Genomic DNA, 7,840 nt, shown 5'->3' on the forward strand with positions numbered 1-7,840 from the left:
GAGACACCACTCTCCAAGAAGTAACAAATGGTGTGTAGGTAATGAACTCCTTGCTCTTGTGCTTCAAATGATAGTCTCCCCAACACTCAACTCTCTCTCATAGGATTTGGATCTGGTGGAAAGAAGGTTTGAGTGGAAAGCAACTTGGGGAAAGCTAGAGATCAAGATTCATATGGTAGGAATGGAATATCTTGGCCTCAACACATGAGTAGGTAGTTCTCTCTCAGAAATAGGATGCTGGAAGTGTAGGCTTAGTCTGATGGCTCTCTCCATGAATGAAGAGGAGGTGGAGGGGTATATATAGCCTCCACACAAAATCCAACCATTACACACAGTTTTCCAATCTCGGTGGGACCGAATCAACAAACTCGGTCGGACCGAAAAGGTAAACCTAGTGACCGTTAGAGATTTTTGGTGGGACCGACTGGATCAACTCGGTGGGACCGATGTGCTTGGGTTAGGGTAAATCCAAAACTCGGTTTGACCAATTACTCAAACTCGGTGGGACCGATTTGGGTAATAAGTGAAACAGAGAGTTGGCCAAGCAAACTCGGTGGGGCCGATTGCATATCTCGGTGGGACCGAAAATATTGCAATAGGTAACAGAGAGTTTGCAAGCCCATCTCGGTGAGACCGAGATCCCATCGGTGAGATCGAACTGATTAGGGTTTCTGGCAGTGGCTATGACAGGTGAAACTCGGTGGCGCCGGATAGGAATAATCGGTAGGTCCGAGTTTGGCTTTGGGTTTAGGTCATAAGTGGAAGTGGGAAAGTAGCTGAGGATTTTGGAGCATATCATTAAGCACATGAAGCAAGAGGCTCATTAAGCAACACCTCATCCCTCCTTGATAGTATTGGCTTTTCCTATGGACTCAATGTGACCTTGGATCACTAAAATGTAAAATGAAGAGTCTTGAGCTTGAAGCTTTAGCCAATCCTTTGTCCTTAGCATCTTGAAGGAGTTCCCACAACCTTTAGTCCATGCCACTCCATTGTTGAACTTATCTGAAACATGCTAGATAGAAATGTTAGTCCAACAAGAGATATGTTGTCATCAATTATCAAAACCACCTAGGGAGCACTTGTTTTTTCACACGTTCTCTCGATGTCGACTCCACTCATGCACACACGCTTTCTTCCCTCTCTATGGACCTTTTCTCTCTCGCACCCCCTCATTGGTGGCCTCTATCATACAATATGATGAAGCCACACACTAAAATTACATCCGCCATCGAGGACCCTGCGTCACACACACACACACACGCGCGCATCCACCCCCACCCCCCCACACACACTAAGACTCCATCTCACACATACATGCTCTAGGCGGAGCATTTATTCCTACCACCCTTCGTCCAACCTTACACGTATGATAAGCAATCACCTTAATTTGATTGTATAACATGGACAAATTCTACTTTACTTTAGTAGTTAGCAAACTTATCATCTCTACTCTTATAAAAACGAGTTGATGATGATGGTGTGCCTGCCATCTTGTAATATAGACCATCCGATCTATATCTGATGGATAGAAAGCAAACTATGACAATTTTACAAAAGATACCCCTACCTCTCTCCACATTTACAGACAAGGCCTTTCCTCGTTCATTGTCCTTATCTCCTACAACCTCATTGCTGAGCAATTAAAAAAGGAAGTCTCAGGAACAATCTAGCATGGTGGTCGTCGGCGCCTGCCGGCGCCGTCCATCCCCATGCCTCCGCCCAGTCCGACCACCAGTCACCATCACGCTCCACTCCTCCTCACCTTATCTCATCTTTCATTATTTTCAATGAAATTGTCGAGATACCAGTTTTCCGATAAAATTCTCGAGATATCATTCATTTTTACACATGGGATTACTCCTGCATGGGTCAATCACAATAGGTGTTTTGTAAAAAATGCATATTGATGTTCCGTGCAATGCATGAGCATCTTGCTAGTAATTATATAACGCAAATCACGAGCTGGAAGTGACATTTTTTACACAACCACGTTAACATGGCCACGTAAATCACTAGCTAAAGTGTAATACCATTATATTTATATCCCGATGCAAAAGGTTGAGTACATGTCCGGAGAGTAGAGTCGCACACACGCACTCTGTCTCTCAGAATCTCTCACACACACCAGTTACATGACGCCCACTTAAGAAGACATGTATGTTACAATTTGTGCACCCGCGGGTACATGTGATGGTGCGCATTTATTTAAGCCAGACGGCGAACCCAAACAGTAGCTGCATTCGTTCCCCTCCCGCCGCCTCTTCTCTGGTCGCCGTAGCCCGGTAGCCATTGCCTGGCCGAAGGTTACGACATACGCCATACTCCCGCCCGAGCGGCGCTTTAATCTAGAAATTTTAGTGGTCATGCATGCATCTTTTTGTGCTAGCACTCGTATATAAGGGTTGACCGGTCGCTTTCCGCGGACGTGCGTGGGTGGTGGAAGAGGAAGGAGAAGGGAAGCGGGCTGTGGAGTAACTTTTTTACCACATTTTCTTAGGAAACTAAGTGCCATAATTGAGTAGTTTTGCAAACTAACAGTACTACACCTAAAACAGTTCATAACCAATACCACCACCACGCCCCCGTCTGACCGCCCTGGCCGACCCAACCCCCCTCCCTTGCCGGTGCGCGCAGCGTCGCCCCGGAACATGAGTGCCGCATTAATGCCCGGCCAGAGCGGAGGCAACCTCTCACTGGCGTCGGCTTTGAAGTAGCGCGACGGCCGAGAAATTGCTGCTTCCCGGTGCACTTGACTGCTTCGCATTGAGGCTGGCCATAGTTTGGATGAGTCTCCATCATGGGGAGCCACACTAACTCCAATGATATGGACTCCCGTTGCCCATAGTTATGGATCGTTCCATCTATGAAGAACACATGGGACTGGAGCTACGAGATGGACATGTACCCAGGAGTGGATGTACGAACCTGAGTAATGTAGCGCAGTAAGTGAAGTAGAAAGGCACAAATAGTATGAGCATACATGGCATATATGCATTTATCTCTTACTACCACTAAATGTTGTACGTGCAATGCCCGATGATGTTATGGAGTACGTGCCTAAGTAGTCTACTACCACTATATTAGTTGGAGGCACATATTACGTTTTATATTTGTTTACGTGTATGCCCCGAGACCTTCCAACTTGTCATGTCTTTCTCTCCATGTCGCACTTTGTATCATTCATACCACTAGTACTACTACGTGTGGTCTTCGACCCTGAAGTGCAGACGCTCTACCACGCTGTTCACGTCCCACTCCTTTCGCTGACATGTGGGACATCCAGCACGTGCCGTGTTTGGCACTCCTTCGTCGTAAGAGTTGAAATGCTAGCATTCATCAGAAGTAAAAAATAAATATAAATCAGCAGTGATACTATACCACATGGTTTCGTTGCTCCTCGATATCGAAAAGAATACTTCCGTTCGCTGACATGTGCGACATCGACCATCCTAGTCCACTTGCCATGCCCGCAGAACACCAAGGGAGAGTCACCAAGTCGTCGCGCCGCAGTAATTAATAATGAGCCGTCAAATCACAGCCCCAACCTTTCCCACTGTGAAGTTGCTCGGACGAAGGAACCATCATGACTTCGTTGAATTCCGCTTCTTGAAGAAAACTACTGTACCAGCAGTACTACTAGCTACAGTAGTTACTCTAGCAGAGGCCTCCTTTGGTTCATAGGATAGGAATTTTATAGGAATATGAAAATCATAGAAAGTGAGATGACATGCATCTCAATTCCAATAGAGAAAGAGATGCCATTTGATGCATAGGATAGGAATTTTTCCATTGAGTCTAGGCTAATGTACTAGTAATTTGCTCTAAAAACTACAGTAGTAACTAGTACCAGTACATGCTCGTAATTAATTAAACAAACGTACGGGCGACACACACACACACACACTAACTACTAGTACTACTACTTCTCACATGCTGGCTAGACGCCGTCGTTCTTCTTCCCGGCTTGGTCGGTGACACCCCACCGTGCTTGGATCTCCGCCGACATATACGCAGCAGCGCGTGCGTCCTCTTCTTTCTTGCGGCGGCGAGCCTCTCTTTTCTTGAGTTTGAGTGCTCTCTGACTTTTCCGCTCCCTCTGTGTGGCTTTGGCCGCCTCTTGCTCTACCGCGCATTCGGCCTTGGCAGCTTCAAAGTCCGCCCACGTAGGTGTGAGGTCGCGAGCGGCGATGAACTCGGCACGACGGGATGCCATCGCTTCCCTACCATTCTGTGTGCGGTCGTGCGAGGCGAGGAACTCGGTGCGGCGGGATGCCATCGCTTCCTTACCGGTTAGTGTGCGGCGCGGTGGCATGAACGGCGCTTGGTGACAACTGTGGGGTGGAGTGGTCGGACAATCGTATAGTGCATTGGTTTGTCAAGAGCTCAAGGACAGAAGACGAAGGAAATTTGGATTCCCCTTCAATCCTAGTCATTTATTACCGAGTAAAATGCATTGGCGGTCATCGAACTTGTCTTGATAGCTCACTTTGATCATTGTATACGAGATATGGTGATTATATGGTCACTGGCTCAGCGTATAGCTCCGTATTTGTCTGGTTGACTAGTCAAACAGTCTGCATGCGTCTCATCAGCTTGTGTTCTTTATCTATCTATCTATGCGGGCCTACCTATCAGTGGAGAATGAAATAAAAACCAAAATTACGAGTATGTGAGGAATCAAACCACGGACTCGTCGCTGCAATGCACACTCGTCAGCCAAATGAAAATGAAATGCTTTGCGCTAAATGCACAAAGGGTTTTTTTATATTATACGTGATGCACACATTAGCGCACACCGTCCATAGAGGCAAGTAGCATGTACGCGTGTAGACAGCCAGACACTCACGCTCATGCTGAAAACCCATGCTAATGCATGCACGTCGCCCACTCAATCAAAGTCCTGCTCATGGTGCAACGCAAATGGCGAGCCCGTCACTTGCGCGCCCTGGCGGTGCCTGACATTACTGTTTAGATGTTTGCTAGAGGCCTCCACAAACACCGAGCATGTATTCACCTGGCTCAACACTAACGGTCATACTCGTGACTCGGCGCCTTGCTCATGTATATCGTCCATCGCAATGACAATCTATAAAACAACCTAGCTAGAGAGGGTACTATGGTACGGAGTATGTACTATCGTGAGCAACCGATCATAGTGCCACTTAACACGAGTGTGTGTCTGATCGATTCGTCCATTATTCGTAAGTTATGCATGGTTGTGTGGTGTCTAATGGTGGTTGTCGGTGTCAAAACCGGCGGATCTCAGGTAGGGGGTCCCGAACTGTGCGTCTAGGCCGGATGGTAACAGGAGGCAAGGGACACGAAGTTTTACCCAGGTTCGGGCCCTCTCGATGGAGGTAAAACCCTACGTCCTGCTTGATTAATATTGATGATATGGGTAGTACAAGAGTAGATCTACCACGAGATCAGAGAGGCTAAACCCTAGAAGCTAGCCTATGGTATGATTGTTGATGTGTATGTTGTCCTACGGACTAAAACCCTCCGGTTTATATAGACACCGGGTAGGGTTAGGGTTACATCGAGTCGGTTACAATGGTAGGAGATCTACATATCCATATCGCCAAGCTTGCCTTCCACGCCAAGGAAAGTCCCTTCCGAACACGGGACGAAGTCTTCAATCTTGTATCTTCATAGTCCTGAAATCCGGCTGAAGGTATAGTCCGGCCATCCGGACACCCCCTAATCCAGGACTCCCTCAGTAGCCCCCGAACCAGGCTTCAATGACGATGAGTCCGGCGCGCAGATTGTCTTCGGCATTGCAAGGCGGGTTCTCCTCCAAATTCCATGTACCTATTGAATAAAGTCCTTTTTCTTGTAGATGTCGCGCTCCTTGGCTTCTGCGCCCAATAATGGCCGCTCCCTATGTGTCAAACGAATATGAAAGGTCTAAGTGTTTTTACATTCACATCCCTAGCCGCGTAAACAAGCTGACCTATTTAAGGAGACGAGGATTTAGATCCAAACCACACCTTCCCCCTTCGCGAGTGTTCATCAGAGCGCATTCGAGAAAGATCCATTCCACCATGGACCGCCGTCGCGACTCCTCCTCCCGCCCTTCCAGCCCTAAGCCTGGATATTGGGAAAGATGCTCCATCCCGCATAGCGAGTTAGTGACGCTCCAGACCAAGGGATTTCTCCCCCCGGTTCGAGCCGGTCTTGCCGTCTATAACGGCGGAGAGCAAGCGGAGAGCGCCCCTAATCCCTCCAAAGGAGAGCGGGTGTGCCTCGTCCCTTATATAATAAGGGGGCTCGGATTTCCAATCCATCCATTTCTCCGGGGGCTGCTGGAGTTCTACCGCCTCCAGCTACATCATCTCATGCCTGCCTCAGTATTGCATATCGCGGGCTTTGTAGCCCTCTGCGAGCTATTCTTGGGTGTTGAAGCTCATTTCGGACTGTGGAGGGACCTATTTTGCCTCGTGCCTTGTTCCAAGAAGGGGTCTATGTATCAAGTGGGCGGAGCCGAAGTATGGCGCATCGCCGGGATCGGCTATCTGTCCGGAACCCCAAAGAAGGCATCTGAAGACTGGCCCTCGAAATGGTTTTACATAGAAGACGTCCCGCTGTAGGATCCTGTCTGGATCGGCCTCCCTGAATTCAACAATGCTCCCTTAAAGAAGCGCCTAAGCTGGCGCCCACGGAGCCCTCAGAGGGAAAGTGATAGGGACGTTGTTTACCTGATGGGCCGGATAAGATTGTTAGCTCATTCCGGACTAACCATGATCGGGGTCATGGCCGCATGCATCATGCGAGGGGTGCAGCCGCTACAGTATAGAGGCCACCCCATGTGGGATTTCAACGGGGAGGACGACACCACCCGCTATGGCCGTAAGGGGCCGGATTCGGCTGCGGCTCTAAAAAAGACCTTGTCCGCTTTGTACAAGGGAGAAGAGGAGGATTTTCTCCACGTTGACCCAAAGGGTGGATTTTCCATGTACAATCCTCCAAGCTGGGTGAGTGATCACATCTTGCCCATCCGTTTTATATCCCCATTGTTAAATATTTAATCTTAGTGATTTCGACGCAGGAACTGCGCCAGGCTGTTAAAGAAATAAACAGCCCTCCTCCACAACCCGAGGACCCAGGATGGTCCCTCGACCCGGACTCGCAAGAGGATCCAGAGCTTTCGGTGGATCTGATTGATGGAGTGTTCCATCAATTGAGCAAGGACAACGCCCTGGTGGCCATTAGGGCCGATTATCTAGGGCTAATCCCGGCCTCCCAGAAACGGGAGGCCGAACCTGCGACAACAAGCCAACGAGGGGCCGCAGGGCCCCGTGGGCAGAAAAGAGGTGCAGTCCGGACCGGGGCATCAGCGCAAAGGTATGGCGCACCCCCTTATCCCAGGTGTCGTACCTTCAGGGCACATTAACACTTGTGCTCTCTTCAGGACAAAGAGACCTCGCCGAACTATATTCGGAGAGACCGCCAATCGCGCCTCCACCAGCCAGGCTCCAAAGCCTGGCCCGGAAGCGGGGCCGAACACAAGGCGCGCACCGGACGCTCCTCCGACGGAGGATGTGGACAGGTTGTCTGCCACCAACTCTGAGGTGGAGAGTGCCATGAACCACAGGCGTCGCCGGACAATTCTTCGCGATGCTTGTTTCTCCCAAGAGGCGTTAGATGCCTTTAAGTCGGGAGATGCGTACCTCCGTGCCACTCAAAATGGTCTAACCAGAGCCACGGAGCAATATGTAAAAGACATACGGGTAAGAAAATTTTGGTAATTATATATGTACCAGTAGCCCCCGAGACTTGAAACAGTTAAAATAACTGATTTAAGGATCATTTGTGATGCAGGTTCTTACAGAAAAGA

Source organism: Triticum urartu, chromosome 5A (assembly GCF_056163025.1).
Source record: "Triticum urartu cultivar PI428250 chromosome 5A, HENAU_Tu73, whole genome shotgun sequence".
In the NCBI taxonomy this organism is placed as follows: Eukaryota; Viridiplantae; Streptophyta; class Magnoliopsida; order Poales; family Poaceae; genus Triticum; species Triticum urartu.